Raw genomic sequence first — 16,913 nt, forward strand, 5'->3', positions numbered from 1 at the left:
AGCATTAAGGAGGATGGGAAAGACTCTAGCTTTTAGGATAAGAACTCACTATTTGACCAAAAGTGTTGAGAACACTGGAAAATTGAATGGCAGAAACTAGGCATAAATCAACATTTCACACCCTATACCAAGATTTAGACATAAAGGATGATACTATAAGCAAATTAGAAGAACAAAGGATCTGTCAGACCCTTGGGAAAGGGAATAATTTATGACCAAACAATAAATAAAGAATATTATTAAATGCAAAATGGATAATTTTGATTATATTAAATCTAAAAGGTTTCACACAAACAAAAACAACGCAACTAAGACTAGAAAGGAAGCCAAAAAACTAGGAAACAATTTTTATAGCCAGTGTTCTGATAAAGGCTTCACTTCTAAAACATATGGAGAAAAGGGTCCAATTTATAAGAATACAAGTCATTCCCCAATTGATAAATGATCAAGAGATATGAACAGACAATTTTCAGGTGAAGAAATTAAAGTCACTTATAGTCTTATTTAAAAAATGCTCTAAATCAATATTAGAAAAATGCAAATTAAAACAATTCTGAGGTACCACCTGACCCCCACCTATCAGACTGGCTAAGATGAAAAGAAAAGATAATGATAAATGATAGAGGGAATGGGGGGAAAGTGGGACACTAATGAATTGTTTGTAGTGTTATGAGCTGATCCTGCCATCCTGGATCACAATTTGGAACTATGCCCAAAGGGCTATAAAATTGTGCACATCCTTTGATACCACAGTGTCTTTACTGAATCTGTATCCCAAAGAGATCTTAAAAGAGGGGAAAAGACCCACATGTGCAAAAATGTTTGTGGCAGCCCTTCTTGTAATGTCAAGGAACTGGAACTGATTGAATGCCCATCAGCTGGGGAATGGCTGAATAAGTTATGGTATATGAATATAATGGGATATCATCATTGTATAAGAAATGAGCAGGCTGATTTAAAAAAAAAAAAAAAAGGTCTGAAAAGACTTACATGAACTGCTGCTGAGTGAAGTGAGCAGAACCAAGAAAACTTTCACATACCAACAGCAAGACTGTGTGATGATCAACTATGACAGACTTGTCTCTTCTCTACAATTCAGTGATTCAAGGGGCTTCCGATAAACTTTGCTTGGGAATGCCATTCACATTCAGAAAAAGAACTATGTTGGTTGAGGCATACTATTTTCACCTTTTTTCCTTTTGTTTTATTCTTTTCTTTCTTGTGGTTTTTTTCTTTTATTCTGATTTTTCTTTCCCAACATGATTCATGGAAATGTGTTAAAAATGAAAGTATACATATAACCTATACCAGATTGTTTAGAGAAGAGGGCTGGAAGGGGGGAAATGGAACTCAATATTTTGCAAAAATGAAAGTTGAAAACCATATAATTGGAAAAATAATATACTATTTAAAAAAATAAGATTGTAAGTCCTTTTCAGGGATTGTGTTTCTTTTTTTTATCTGCATTCCCAGGGCTTAGCACAGTGCATGGCATGGGGTAGGTACTTAATAAATGTTAATTGGATTGAACTGAATTTAAATGTTGCTTCTGTTCATATCACAATGCTTAGAACAGTGCCTGAAGCATAGTAAGTGCTTAATGCATCTTGTTGACTTCTTGAAGTCAGAGGATAGAGTGCTGGACTTACAATCAGGAAGATCTGGGTTCAAATCTGACCTCAGACAATGGTTAGCTATGTGACCGTAGGTAAGTGGTTTAAGCTCCATTTGCCTCATTTTCCTTATCTTTAAAATAAGGATAAGAGCACCTACTTCCCAGAGTTGCTGTAATTCTATTGGAAAAGTGCTTAGCAGAATACAGAATATAATAAACACTACACAAGATTAGCTTTTATTATTTATTATTTTATTTATTATTATTTATAAAAATGTATTATTTATTATTACTAGTAATAAAAAGTAGAAAAGGTCATACCTCCAGGGTCAGAAGTCGGCTGGAGAGAATGTGGAAATACTAAAACATATTATTATTAATTATTGTTGTTGTCAATTATTGGTTCAATGAGAGGCAGTGGGAACAGAAAGCTGTCTTTGGAGGCAAGTACTTGGATACTGATTCAGATACCGTGTATGACACATTCCATCAGTTTACCTGTGGGCAAGTCATTTGCCTTCTCGTTGCTCCAGGAAATTGTCCAAGATCTTGCAGAGAAGGTGAGCATTTGCACTGATCTAAGAATCTTCTATACCAAATGAAATCCACAAGACCAGACCCTATTCTATTACTTTAGTACTTGTGGGATTTATAATTTCAGAGGAAGTTTCTTCAAACAATGGAGATTGTAATTTCTCCCTGTCTACATAAGTAGCTGGTGAGTTGCTACGGGGACATTACCCTAAAAAAAAAAAAAAGGATGAAAATAATCATCTGTTGTAAAACCTTTTAGACTTAGGTCTCTCCATACTAAGGTAGGCTGACCCTCACATACGACATTTAAGAAAAAATAGTCATTAACCATTTGCTCATCAAGGAGACCTAAATGAAGGACTAAGGATTTTATTGGAGGGTCACTTGACTTATCAAAAAATTACTACTAGACTTGTGGATAAATTATTTTGACATTAAAAACACTTGTTTTTATCAATAGTGTCATCTAAAAGGGCCCTATTATATCCCCCACCCCAAATCCCACCCTGATGTGTATCCCATGTCAGCACCCTGGCCAGGGGGCGGCAAGAAGGCTGAAAACTATGTAAGGTGAGGCAGCACCAGGGAAGTGGACAGCACCAAACCACTTGAGAACAGAGCTGTGTCCTGCCTACAGCAGGAGGATGATGTTAGGACAGGGGACTGAAAAAGGAAGAAAATTGGCCCTTATAAGTCATTGTCGGTCAGACACTGACCGCTTCATAGCCACTTCAAATGCCACTGAAATACCATTCAGGCTCCAGCAAATATTCATTCAAGAAGGAAGTGCTTAATATGTATTGGGAACTGTACTAAGCACTGAATGCAAAGAAAGTCAAAAACAGTGTCTGCCCTCAAGGAGTTACATTCTATGGGAAAAGGGAATATATTGAAAACATAATTAATAGAGAGGGGAGAGAGATAGACAGAGAGAGAGACAGAAAGAGACAGAGAAATTATAAGGTAATTAAAAGGAGGGTAACATCCTTCAGAAGTATCAGGATTCAGAAGGACTATAGTTATTTGTAGAGACCCTTGGAAAACTTCTCTGATATAGACATGTTCTTCTAAGACACATCAGTACAGGAACACCCAGCATGGCTTGCCCTCGCCAGAGAATGTGCTGTGCTCTCTGATCAAAGCAGAACTGAAGAACTGAATTAGCCCATAGGACACACGATATGTACAAGATCAGAGAAGCTATCCCAAATGTTCACAGGAACTTTTGTGTCCAGCCTGTGGCAGAGCCTTCCAAGCTCATATTGGTCGGATCAACCATTCAGACACACTGTAACTCGACTCGGCCATAATGATGTCATTTTGGTCCTCTTTGAAGGACAACAACCATATATTTCTCCCAAAAGACAAGACCCTAGGAACATAGACAGAAAACCTAAATGTGTGATCGTGATACCCCCTTCCCTGGGTATATTGTGTTTCTTGGCAATATTTTATATTTCCTCATTGACTGGGGGTCAGTCTTCTGATATAAAGGGAGTCTATGGTGATAAAAACTTCCTGAGGTAGTCTAAAACAGTTACACTGATATGGTCTCTGCCTGAGCTTCTTACCCTATAAGGATTAGCCGATAAAAATGGGATTTGTAGCCCCAGATGGGGAAAAAATACATAATAAAGACATAATAGCTGTCTTCAAATATTCCAGGACTGATATGTAGAATAGGGGAAAAGATACAATTTGTTTTGCTTGGCCCCAAAGAAAAAAGCTATCTAGAGATAAATTTTATTTTGAACTTCCTAATAATTCAAGCTATCTGAAAGTAGAATGGACTGTTTGGAGAGATAATGAGCTCCCCTTCACTGGAAGGATTCAAACAAAGGTCAGAAAATTCCTTGTTGTTAAAGTGAGGATTTTTTTTCCAGAAATAGACTGGACTTGGAGTCACTTATTCCCTACAAAACTTGGAATTCTAAAATCCTATAAACTTCATCTATAACTCAAATACCAAATGATTACCTGTTCTGCTTGTCCTTAACCAGTCTGTCAATAAGCATGTGCAATTATCCCTTTCACATTGTAACTTTCCCCACTGTGATTTTGACATATCATGGGTCAGTATTAGAAATTAAATAGAAATTCAAAGGGAATTTTGTAGAAGCCAAAGATAACACAGGAAAGATTTAGAAACTCACAAATACATAAAACATAAGTACAATATTGCTAAAATCAATATATTTTATCATTTAACAGCATAATAATTCAGTCTTCCTCTGAGGTATGAAAAGAAGGACAAAAATTTTACATGATTTTCCAGATTGAGGTGGCCCTACATCCCTAACCCTGTAATGTGGAAGGGATAACTGTATAAGTACCTATTGTGCACCATGCTAAGTGATACAATTGATAGAGTGCTGGGCCTGAGAATCAAGAAGATAAATCTTCCCAGAGTTCAAATGCAGCCTCAAATGCTATCTTGCTGTGTGACCCTGGGTAAGTCACTTATCTCTATTTGCCTCAGTTCCTCCTTGGTAAAATGAGCTGGAGAAGTAATTGGTAACCCATTTCAAAATATTTGCCAAGAAAACCCCAATTGGATTAACAAAGAGTTGAACACGACTAAGAAAGGAAGGAAGGAAGGAAGGAAGGAAGGAAGGAAGGAAGGAAGGAAGGAAGGAAGGCAGGAAGGAAGAAAGAAAGAAAGAAAGAAAGAAAGAAAAAAAGAAAGAAAGAAAGAAAGAAAGAAAGAAAGAAAAGAAGGGAGGAAGGAAGGAAGGGAGGAAGGAAGGAAGGAAGGAAGGAAGGAAGGAAGGAAGGAAGGAAGGAAGGAAGGAAGGAAGGAAGGAAGGAAGGAAGGAAGGAAGGAAGGAAGGAAGAAAGAAAAAAAGAAAGATATAAATACCAAGCAGAAGACTTTTTATTTGTGTCCTGGCTCTCATTAAAACCCACATCTTCTGTTCCCTATTAGTATGTGTTTGTGCCCATTATGTCACTAAGGCAGTGGCCCCTGTGATGGAACAGTAGATAGACTTGGGGGAGTAGGGAGAATTATTTTTCTTTAAGGCCGGGCTGCTCCTTAAGAGACCCTGTCCATGGTTGCAGCCAGCTGGCAGTTTGATAGCGAAAGTTCCCCAGAGCACTCTCTCTCTCCATTCCCAGCTCTCAGGTACCCTCAGGTTTGTTTTGTAAATGAAAGGCAAAGAAAGAGCAAATACCCAGTTCCCTTCTAATGTAATTGCACCCTAGGTCAGCCCTGATTGTATATCCCATTATGCCTTGAGCCCTTGGCCCCCACCCTCGGGTCTAAAGAAAGACTTAAAATTGCCCCTTTGGAAGGTCCATTTTACTTTGCGGACTTAGCCCCTGTAATTACACGAAGTAAACCAAGACGAGTTTGGAGGACTGTCTTAACGAAGGTATAATATCGATTATGTAACATCCACCCCAAAATGCTCTAGATCCCGGATGCTTTTTTTTCAGACTGGGGCGGGGGCTTGAGGGTAGAGAAGAGAGATAGCCATCACCATCCCAATCACATCCAAGATCCCAGACTTGTTAAAATCTCCCTCTCTTTGGGGAATCCCTGGAGCCAAGGTTAAAAATCTCTAAAGATTGGGGAAAGGACCTGTGTTAGCTACCAGGTGAAGAAATCACCTCAACCAAAACAGGCCAATTTCTGCAATTTATAATCTCAGGGAATTAACAAGAGCACTGGGAAAGGACTTGGTCAGGGTCTCACAGCCAATAGGTAGAACTTAAATCTTTGAACCAGTGATCTACTATATCAGTTTTAATAACAACAATTATTAACTCATATATGCTCAGGGTTTTTCCCAATCGCTAACTGTGATCGTGACAAGAAAAGTGAGGAGACTCCCCCAAGAAGTATGGTGACTTTTGTCCAAGAACCGGACCATCATCAGAAACTCTGCCGATCAAGTTGATTAACCTCTGTTCGCCTCGGTCTTCTCAGCTGGAAACAGGGGACAATAACAGCACCTACCTCCCAGGATTGCTATGATGATCCAATGATATATATTTATAAAGCCCAGTGTCTGACACATAGTAGGCACTTTACAAGTAATAACCATTGGTACAATTGCTAGCTCACTTACAAGGTGCCAGGCTAAGCACTGGGGCCTGCCAAAGGGTGGGGAATTGCAGCGACTTTCAGACTGCCATTTCACCTTGAAACCAGGTACTGTCTTTTGCCTCTTTTTCTTTACCCAGGGCTTAGCCACACAAGTGTCTTTGAGTCCTCAGCTCCTATAGCAGAAATCCTAGAAAGAAAAGCTTTTTGAGGGATTTAAGATCTCTTTCAGCTCCGATATTCTACGTGGATAGGTTGGATGTTTGAGGGGAGAGTGGGCCGTAATCATTCTCTTCCACATTTGCAAGGCTGTCCCACAGAAGGATGCATGAACTTCATTCTACTTAACCCCAGAGAGCACAACCAGAAGCACTGAAGACAAGATTCGGGGAGAGAGATGGAAGTCTGATAAACTTCCTGAGAGGGAGGAAACTTCCGGCTGGCTCAGGAGGAAACAGCTTCTCTGGAAGTAGGATCTGGAAAGCCTCTTCTTAGGGATGGAGCAGACAGGGCCCTCTGTCAGGTCAGACCAAATGACCTCTGGGATTCTTTTGACCTTCAGATTTGCTGTTTCCCATGAAGAGAAAACTTAGGGCTATCCTGTGGGGAAACAGCTCAGATTTAGAACTGAAAGAAATATGAGTCAATACCTATATTTTACAGGTGAGGAAACTGAGATGTAGAGAGGTTAAATTAATCCAACAATAACCATTTATTAAGCAGCTGCTATCTGTCAACGATTATACAAGAAATATACAAATAAGTACAAGGCGAGGTGTAAGTATATATAAATAAGAGTGAGATAAATACAGGGTCATTGGTTGGGAATGGAACTCAGGGCCCATATTCTATCTACTGTTCCATCTAGCTGCCCCAACAAGTTCCTTTTTTGGACTTATTTGAAAAATGAGGATGAACTTGATGATGCTTTTATGTGAACCCATTGCTGTTCTCCCAACCAAGAAAGGAAGAAAGAAAGAAAGAAAGAAAGAAAGAAAGAAAGAAAGAAAGAAAGAAAGAAAGAAAGAAAGAAAGAAAGAAAGAAGGAAGGAAGGAAGGAAGGAAGGAAGGAAGGAAGTTGTTTGTCCAAGGTCATACAAAGCCATTTACTTAGTGACCGCACCAATGACATCTTGTTTTGTGATACGTCAACACTGATGGTGACAAAGAACCGTGAAAATGGACTTTTGTCACTCATTGTGATCCTCCATCATAAATGCATAGATGATAAAATAATAAGACAACATGTAAAAAGATCCAGATAATAACAGCCTGTTGGAATCTCTACAACTCATTGGAGTTCACAAGTATGGAAGTTCACAAAGTTAACTGTGGAATCTTTACAACTCATTGGAATTCACAAGTATGGGAGTTCACAAAGTTAACCGTGTAACTTTGTGAATTCACACTTCCCTTGAAGCTCTTGGGGCCAGAGAACACTATGGGAGAAACCCATAATCTCTCTCTCTCTCTCTCTCTCTCTCTCTCTCTCTTTCTCTCTCTCTCTTATCCCATACTTGTGAACTCCAATGAGTTGTAAAGATTCCAACAACAGCCCAGCTTTATGGAGCACTTTATCATTTACAGAATCATTTACACATATAATAGGTTTAAAGCTAGAAGAAGCCTGTGAAATTATCTAGTCCAATTTTCTCATTTTACAGAGGAGGCATCTGAGGCCTACAGAGAGGAAGTGACTTGCTTAACATAGAGGTATTCTTGAAGTCGGGTGGATCAACCTTAGGTACTCACTAGCAGTGTCCTATTATTCTCCCTTTCTTCATTTGTAAAATGAGTTGCAAAATGAGGAGAGAGCAAACAACTCTAGTACCTTTATCAAGAAAACCCAAATAGGGTAACTGATCAAAAGAAAAATTAATAGAACTCAGATCCTGAGCTTCTTGACTTTCATGTTCTTTCCACTCTTCCACATTGACTCCCCAGAGATATCACTGTAAGAAATACAAGGATTATCCCCATTTTTGTAGCTGGGAACACTGAAACTGAGAGATGTTACATAGCCCACAAATCAGAATCACAACCCAAGTCTCCTCACTTCAGGTCTGGTTCTCTGCATTACACTGTATTTCCTTTAAATTGCAACTTCCCAATAACTCATGCTGTCTCAGATTGGAATGGGGTACCTTGACAGTAAGCCCTTCCTCCTTATGCTCCCTATCATCTCCCTAAGTCCTGTCTGCTAATCCCCTTCTCCCATTATGATCCTTCACCATGGGCTGCCCATATGTCTTTCCTAATTTAGGCTTCATGATTGGTTCAGCTCCTTCTCCAAACCTATATCACTGGAATGGAGTCTTCTATATTATTCCATCAAAGTTCATCTTTGTAATAAGCTCAGGCTCCCTGAGTCTACAATACACCCCTCTGTCATCTTGGAGTGCTCTCTTTGGAGATGAGTTTGCCATGTTTTTCTTGTTATGGTGACATTAAAAATCTGTGCATTTATGGATGCACATTTTCATGTAGACCTATTTTAACATATATATGATCCTGCTACCCCGTAAGTTACTACAGAGTCAGTAATGTTGGAGTACAGTACAGTGACAAGAACACTGGACTCAGAGTCAAGGATTGGAGATTTATTCTCCTCGTGTAAACAAACCCAGAACCTCGAGCTGGAAGAAACCCAAGAAGCCATGAAGGTCAAGCAGTCCTAAGAAGGATTCCCCCGCCTAGAGCCCAGAAAACAAGCGGCCATCCAGCTTTTGCCTGAAGATCTCTAGAGAGGAGGAATCCACAACTTCCCCTGTAAAGTACATAGAGCAAACATTTTTATAGGCATTTAACAGGTGAGCAAACAGAGACCAAGAGGATACCTTGCCCATGGTCACTCATCCAGTAAGAGTCAAAGCTGGAAATTCAACCCACATCTCCCCATTCCAAGGCAAACTCTTTCCAGTATAACACGAGGCCTTCAAGAAACATAGGAACACTGGCCTAGAGTTGGAAAGAATCTTACAAACCATTGACCAAGTCTTCCATTTCACAAATGAAAATATTGAGGCATAGAGAAGGGATTTGGCTTGCTCATACAGCTCCTAATCCAGATCAGGATTTGAACTTCTGACTCCCAGATCAATATCAATATACACTCCCCTCTACCCCTTCCTCATTCATTGTTTCTTCAGGATGCCTTCCCAATGGGTATTTTCATTTCTGCTCTCTTATTAGTATTATTACTTCTTGCTTTCTACACCCAACTAAGTCTCTTTTTTTGACTCTGCTATTTATTATTTATTCTTTTTTTTTTAATTAAAGCTTTTTATTTTTCAAAACATATGCATGGATAATTCTTCAACATTAACTCTTCAAAATCTTGTCCAATAAGTCTCTTTTTTAAAAAATCATTCAATCTGAAAATAAACACACACACACAAAAATAAATAAATAAATAAATAAATAAAAAATAAATATGGAAATGACCAACCAAAAAAAGCATTCAATCTGGAAATGACCACAACATTTTTGGAATGACCATGACTGTTTTAGTTTCCAACCTAGGGAAGAAGCATATTTTATATTTAATTGGTTTAGTCATTTACAGCAAGAGTTATCACCCCAGGGGTGGGGGTGGGGAAGGATGGGGAATTCAATGCCTTTGGCTGAAGATGCTGGAGGCAGAAGATGTTTTTTTTTGAAATGACTAAGTGATAATGCAGTAAGTTTTAACTTTCTTCTGGGAAAGCTACAGCCCAGCCTGGGATGCTCAGAGGCAGTACCTATCATTATTATTAATAAAATGCCTCTACCTCCAGCAGATGTTATATTTAAGCACATATGATGGGAACACTAATAAAACATTCAAAGAGAACCCAATTTTCCCAGGGCTGGGAAAGAACTGGTAATATAAGGAGTTCATTCTTGCCTTCATTGCAAATTATGAGGATGTTGGGCTCACAGGAGATAAATCTTAGAAGTGAGGATGTTCAAATACAGAATGTTAGTCTTTAATTGGGGCAATGGTGAGCTACAGCTGGCTCATTCCAGCCCCCAAAAGAGAACTGCTTCTTAAATTTTTAATGTGAGCTTTTCTATCTTAGAAATCAGTAAACCTTATAAATCAAAGCTTAATTTGTTGATTGTTTAAAGTAAAGAAATTGAAGGAGAAGCTAATAACACAGATATGTGTTGTACATACTTTTCTCCCCAGAAATACTGTTGTTAAACATTTACCGGCAGATCCCTGAGTGGGGACTTTAGAGCCCAAAATGTTAGAATTCAACAATTGGGAGGAAGCTTCCAACATAAAATGTTATAACATAGAATGTGAGAGCTGGAAGGAAGCTTGAAACAAGTGGTAACTTGGGGGAACATTGGAATATGTGAATTTTAATCTATAGAATATAGAATATAGACTTTTAAAATTTTAATCTATAGACTACAGTCTGGAAGAGGTTTTTAAAATACAGAATGTGAACGTTGGCTATGAGCTTGGAACTCATGGGGTTCCATGAGTTTGAGAACTGTGGGGGACCTTTGGATCATAGTGTTAAAATAAAAAATGCAGATTTAGAACTTGAGATTGGGAGGAAAATGGGACATACAACACGAGCCTTAAAAGGGATCTCAAAACTTAGTAATGTTAGAACTGGGAGGGTCCTTACAAGGCAGACTATTGGGACAAAGAACACAAAGCACGGTATTCAAAGACAGAACATTAAATCTTATCTCTGAAAGAGATTTAGAGATGTCATAATATAATCCACTCATTTATCTATAAGGAACTGAAATCTAAACAAGGCTACTACCTTCAACATGGCCTTGATTGAGAACAGGTTATGGCTGCCAGATGTGGGAGGGGACATTAAAAATTGAATTGAATGGCAAGGACGAATCCACCGAGTTACTTATCAATATCAGACTGAAATGGGGGAAGTTTCCTGGTCAGGACTAGAAATTGGGTGAATCTAAACTGGTAATTGGAGGCCCCAAGGATGGATGTTGGCTCATAGCTGCAGCAGTGAGCTGGAACACTCTTCCCATCAGGAACCCCAATCATGTACATGTTTGACAGAGGGTCCGAATGAGTCAGGAAAGGGGAAAAAACTGTCACCCTCAGTTGTGTGTGACTCAGTATTGGAGTCCATTTTGACTACAACCTCAAACCATCTATTTCAAAAATCCCAATAATCACAGAGTGACAGGACAACAGTTTGGAAGCTGAAAGATCTTAGTACTCAATAAACATTAATTAAGCACCTACTGTGTGCCAGGTACTGTGCTAGAATAGAAAGACAAAAGCAAAACAGTCCCTGCCCTTGGGGAACTTACAATCTGTGGGACCCTGAGCCAGCTGATTCCATTCTTGGAATCCTTCTAAGTAACATGAAGAAGCTGAGACAGGTGACCTTAGGTGACCCATTTCTTATCTTCTATGTTCTAAGATCCCTCCTACTTCTGAGTTCTATGGGAGGTACGATGCTCAAAGCTCGGATTTGGGTTAAATCCCTCCTGGGCTACTTACTCCCACTTATAATAGTAACAGTAATTGCTCACCTTTAGATAGCGCTTACTATGTGTCAGATACTATACAAACGATTATTGTCTCATTTGATGTTCACAACAACTCGGGGAGATAAGTGCCATGATTACACCCATTTTACAGATAAGGAAATTGAGGCAAACAGAGGTGAAAGGACTTGCCCCACATTACCCATGTAACTGTAATTCTTCCTGACTTGAGGTTCTGATCCTAGAGGACTTTAGCCATCTCACCTTCTTGCTCCCTCATCTGTAAAATAGGAGACCGGACTGGACGGCCTCTGGGGTCCGTTCTAGCTGATGATCCTTAGTCTAACCCTTTTGTCCGAGTGTTCCAGGCCGGGCTGCAGGGAGTCTCCCGAGGCTCAGGTTCTCGGAGCCCTTGCCCTCAGCTCCCTTCCAGCTGGACAAGTGGAAGGCGCTCGGGGCGTGCTTGTGGAAATGGGGGAATTCCACCCGGCCGGCTCCTTGGAAGCAGGGGCACAGATGCTCAGGACAATGTGTGTCCGTCCTGCCTCTCACTTTCCGGCCTCCCGAGGGATCAAACGGCCACGGTTTCCTCCATTTCAGTTTCGTTTTTATCCCCAGAATCCCCTTTGCTGCTGGAATTCCTAAAAGTTGAATCACTCTGTTTACTGTTCATCAACCACAATGGAAGTCCTATCAGCCAGAGCCCGCTCCTGGGAAAACCACCTAGAGCCAGACCTCACAGGAGGCCGGCTCGGAGAGGGGAGTCCTGCTCCTGAAGGGGGGGGGAGAAAGGGCCCCGAGCGCCTGGGCTGCAGTGGGGCTCCTTCTGCATCTGCCACGAACTCACCGCCCGGCTCTGGGCACTCGCCGTGCCCTGTCTGACTTAGAACCCACATCTACAAAATAAAGACACGGTAGCAGACCGAACAGGCTGTGCTCCCAGGTCCCCCCCAGCCTGTTACAATCTTTGTTCTAAAATCCCTCTCTGACATCCCCTGTTCTAAGCTCTCTCCCAGCCCTGATGCCCCTGTTCTAAGCTCCCTCCCAGCAATGACATCCCCTGTTCTAGGCTTTCCCAGCCCTGACGTCCCCTGTTCTAAGCTCCCTCCCAGCAATGACATCCCCTGTTCTAGGCTCTTTCCCAGCCCTGACGCCCCTGTTCTAAGCTCCCTCCCACCTGACATCCTCTGTTCTAAGCTCCCTCCCAGCCCTGACACCCCCTGTTCTAAGCTCCCCCCACCTCTGCCATCCTCAGCCACCAATCTGAACCTGCCCAGTTTGGATATGAAAAGGATGCCTGGGCTCGATTTTTATTTCACGTCCTCACTGAGATCTCAGGATCAGCTGCATGGACTTGGCAGTGACTTTGGTCACACGGTCGGTCGGACGGGAGCCCTTCCGCGTTCCCACGCGTGCTGAGCCCTCCCACGGAGCTCTCGCAACCCTCTTGCAAAACGCCCGGCCGGGCAGCTCCCACACCCACCGCCATCAGGCGTCGAATGAGCCGGGAGCCACCCGTTACTGGAAGGTGCAAACCTGTCGCTCTGTTTACACAAACTACTTCCAGGAAAGGCCTTATATGGATGAAAACTACCTGCCCTGTTAGGGTGCAGCGAGAAGCGGCACCCCACGGGCGGGGCGAAATCAATGACTGACAGAGGGAGGGTCAGCGTCAGACGGCCTCAGAGCCGGTGGGTTAAGGTCAGAGGGGACCTCGGACCACAGGGAAAAATCAAGAGGAAGCAGCCTTCGAGCTGGGGCTTCCCACCCGGCTCCCACCATATCTATAATAGAGATATTAGGGGAGCCAGTAACTTCAGTCACATCTTTCTCATCATTCACCTTTAACTAAATTAATTAATTAACTAATTATTTCACTAAATTAATAAATTAACTAAAATTCCTGCAAGTTGGAATTCAGGTAGAAGCAAGACTTGGAGAAGGGCATCAGCTTCCCCACAATGCCTGACAGAGAGACAGCACAGGAAGAGAGAGACAAATAGCCCTGCCTTAGAGCAAAGAATCCGGGGTCTCACGCCAAAGAGGACCTTTAAATCATCTAACTCAACTCTTCCATCTTACAAACGGGGAAACTGAGGCCTGGAGATATGAAGGGACGCACCGAATCACAGAGGTCATGACAAAGCCAGCTTCCCTCTCCCCCATCCGGCCCAAGACTTATCCCTCACTTCAGCTGCCTCAGGAGCTTTCCCCCTTCGTTGATTTATTAAGAGAGTATTTATTTTAAACTGGGGAAGACATTATGGTTCAGTCCTAGAAACACAAAATCTTGAGCAAAATAATCTCTGGTCTCAGATCTATTTCTTTTTTTTTTTTTTTTTTTTTTTTTTGCTTTTTATCATTTTGGTTCTGTAACTCTTATTTTTAATAATATTTTATTTTTCCACGTACATGTAAAGATACTTCTCAATATTTATATTTGTAAGACTTAGTGTTCCAAATTTGTTCTCCCTCCCCTCTTACCTCCCTCCCTCTCTCCCCAAGACTGCAAGCAATCTAATATATACATAACATAAATAAATAATATAAATGTTATAAAATAAATAATATAAAATATATAATATTATACATGTACAACTTAATTTCTACTACACATCGACAAAGAACTCCCAGGTAAGAAATAGTAATAATGATAATAATAATAGTGATGATGATGAGGATGATAACTAGCACTTATATAAAAACAAAAGGAAGGAAACAAGCATCGATTAACCACCTACTACGTGCTAGACTTTACAGATATGATCTCATTGGTTCTTCCTAACACTCCTGGGAGAAAGGGGCTATTGTTCTCCTCATTCTGGTGTGGTTCAATGTGTCCTTAATGATCTTCCAGCAGACACCCCGCAGCAGGGCCTCCAGGGCCGGGAACTGGACTGTTTGCTTTCCTTTGCACCCCCAGCACCACATACACGAGTGCTTTGCGCAAAGTAGGTGCTTAACGAATGCAGGCTCAAACTGAAGGGGAATCTTTTTTGTCTGCTTGTTTGTTTAATTGTAGTAAGTTTATTTATTTTTAATACACTTTATGAATCATGTTGGAAGAACATTCCCAGTAAGATCAGGGGAGAAACAAGGATGCTCATTATCACCATGATTATTCAACATCGTACTAGACTTTAGCAATAAGAAAAAGAAACAAAAGGAATGAGAAGAGGCAATGAGGAAATAAAACTATCCCTCTTTGCAGGTGACATGTTGAATGGGAACCGTGACAAAAGCAGGAGTGGAGCCGCCTTGTAGGTAGGGAGCTCCCCATCGGGGAAAGTAGTCAGAGGTTAGTGGGTGCAGGGGAAGGCCAAGTCCAAGGCCGGGCACTCCGTGGGCACGGGTGGCAGCCCCGGCCTTCTGTCTGGGAACCCAGGGAATTAATCCTGATGTGTCTTTTCCGGGAGCCGGGGCCCTCCCCGCCGCCCTCAGCCGTTCTGACTGGGAGAGAGCCTCCCAACGAGTTGGCCCACTTTCCCTGCCCTGGCTCCCTGCCCACCCTGTTTCCCAACGCGCAGGGACCTGGGCCTATCTAGGAATGGGCTCAGCAATGCCAGCCGACGGGTTCCCGGCTCCTCCGTCAGTGGGCGAGGGCACCGTGGGGGGGGACTGAGTGCCCGCGTGGGGGCAGAGCCAGGGCTTCCACATCGCAGCGGGATGCACGCCATGGTCCAAGGGGGAGAACACTAGCGGGAGCTCGGATCCAGCGCTCGGGGAGCGGCTTCGACCCTCTGGACTCCTGCCATGTTCTCACGTTGAGAGGCTCGAAGGGATGACCTCAAAGGGACCTTTTCTCACGAGTTATTCATCGCTGGTTAAATCAGGTCCTGCTTCCTAATCCCTCCCCTCCGAAAGGAGGAAGTTGGGGGGCCGGGGGGGAAACAAATTGGGTGACTTTGAGGAAGTCACTTCCTGTTCCTTGGAGTCATCCCCCAAATGAGGAAGCCGGGCACCATGTGCCCGGCACCCGGCTAAGCACTTTGTACCCGGTCAGACGCACTTTGTGGTTGAGGAAACTGAGGCAACAGACAGAAAACAGCCGGGCCTGAGTTTCAGATCTCCTTGTTGAGGGCCCTCACACCAGCCTGTGCGAGACCCAACTCTGCTGAGCTGGGAGTGAGCCCTGGGCTGAATCCAGGGCCTTCCCACCGACTGTGAGGAGTGTCAGCCAACACGGCCCTCGGGAGGCAGCGGATGCTCCCAGCATTCAAGTCAACTCAACACAAATCTCTTAGCCTTCCTGGGCCCAGTCTCCTCGTCTGTAAAATGGGAGGTTTGCACTCTGCGTCTATGATCAAAGTCCCTACTATGTGCAAAGACTGAGAAAACAAAATACTCTCTACAATCTAAGAGCTCACATTGTGCTTGAGAGGATACAGGATACATGTAGGGCATGAAAACCAAGCTGGCTCTGGAACCACCCGATTCCAAAGAACCTGAAATGTCCACACACAAAAGCCACAATAGCCTGGATTCAGATTTCACCTTGGAGGCGGAGCACTGGCCGCTGAAGGCTCTGGAGCAGGAGTGACCTTATGTCAGGCTAGTTCTGGGGGTGATAATGCCTTAGAAGCAAAAGGGACGCCCAGGTCTTCCTGCAAACGTCCGTCTGTCCGAAGGGGCCGCCGTGGCCTGGACAGACTCAGGTCTCGTCATTCAGGTTGGAATCCTGGCTCCGCAGCTCGGCCCCCAGAGACCGTTTCTCCATCTGTAAAATGGGTGGGACACTAGTTACCTCAGGGAACGGCTGAATGGAACCCAGAAGGTCCCGAGTGTAACATGTCCTCGACCTCTCGGTTGCTGTTACTGTTATTAGTGCCGTCATTATTCTCATTGATTTCATTCCTACAGAAGTGCCTTCCTCTTGTCGATCACCTTCTTCTCCTCCTGGCTATTGATTAAGAGCGGCGCTGAGTGATAAAGGCCCTGCCCCCCCCTTATTCCAAGGTTAAAAATATTAGAATTAGAGGAACCAAATGAATACTGACTCTGCTGCTAACTACCTTAAGATCCAGGACCATGGACAGGAAAGATGCTTCCCTGGTCTGGGGATGTTTCCTTATGTGTAAAGAGGAGAGGAGGTGGATTAGACAGATTTCCAGATCCAACATTCTGCATAATTAGACCCTTCCCAACCCAAATATCATCTATTCTCAGGCCCCTCCTAGCCCTGACACCCCTTGTTCTAAGCTCCCTCCCAGAAGCTCTGACATCCCCTGTTCTAAGGCCCCTCCC

At 42.6% G+C, this 16,913-nt stretch overlaps 1 long non-coding RNA gene across 1 annotated transcript; it reads right to left on the reverse strand.

Annotated features, from left to right (window-relative positions):
• Positions 1-5,508: 5,508 nt before the first annotated feature.
• On the reverse strand, positions 5,509-14,164 carry LOC127563246 (uncharacterized). Its single transcript, XR_007953935.1, has 3 exons — positions 12,910-14,164; positions 11,934-12,310; positions 5,509-6,797 (listed from the first exon to the last, which is right to left on the reverse strand). It is a non-coding gene; the product is annotated as an uncharacterized LOC127563246 (long non-coding RNA).
• Between the last annotated feature and the right edge of the window lie 2,749 nt (positions 14,165-16,913).

The sequence above is a fragment of the Antechinus flavipes genome, chromosome 4 (assembly GCF_016432865.1).
Source record: "Antechinus flavipes isolate AdamAnt ecotype Samford, QLD, Australia chromosome 4, AdamAnt_v2, whole genome shotgun sequence".
In the NCBI taxonomy this organism is placed as follows: domain Eukaryota; kingdom Metazoa; phylum Chordata; class Mammalia; order Dasyuromorphia; family Dasyuridae; genus Antechinus; species Antechinus flavipes.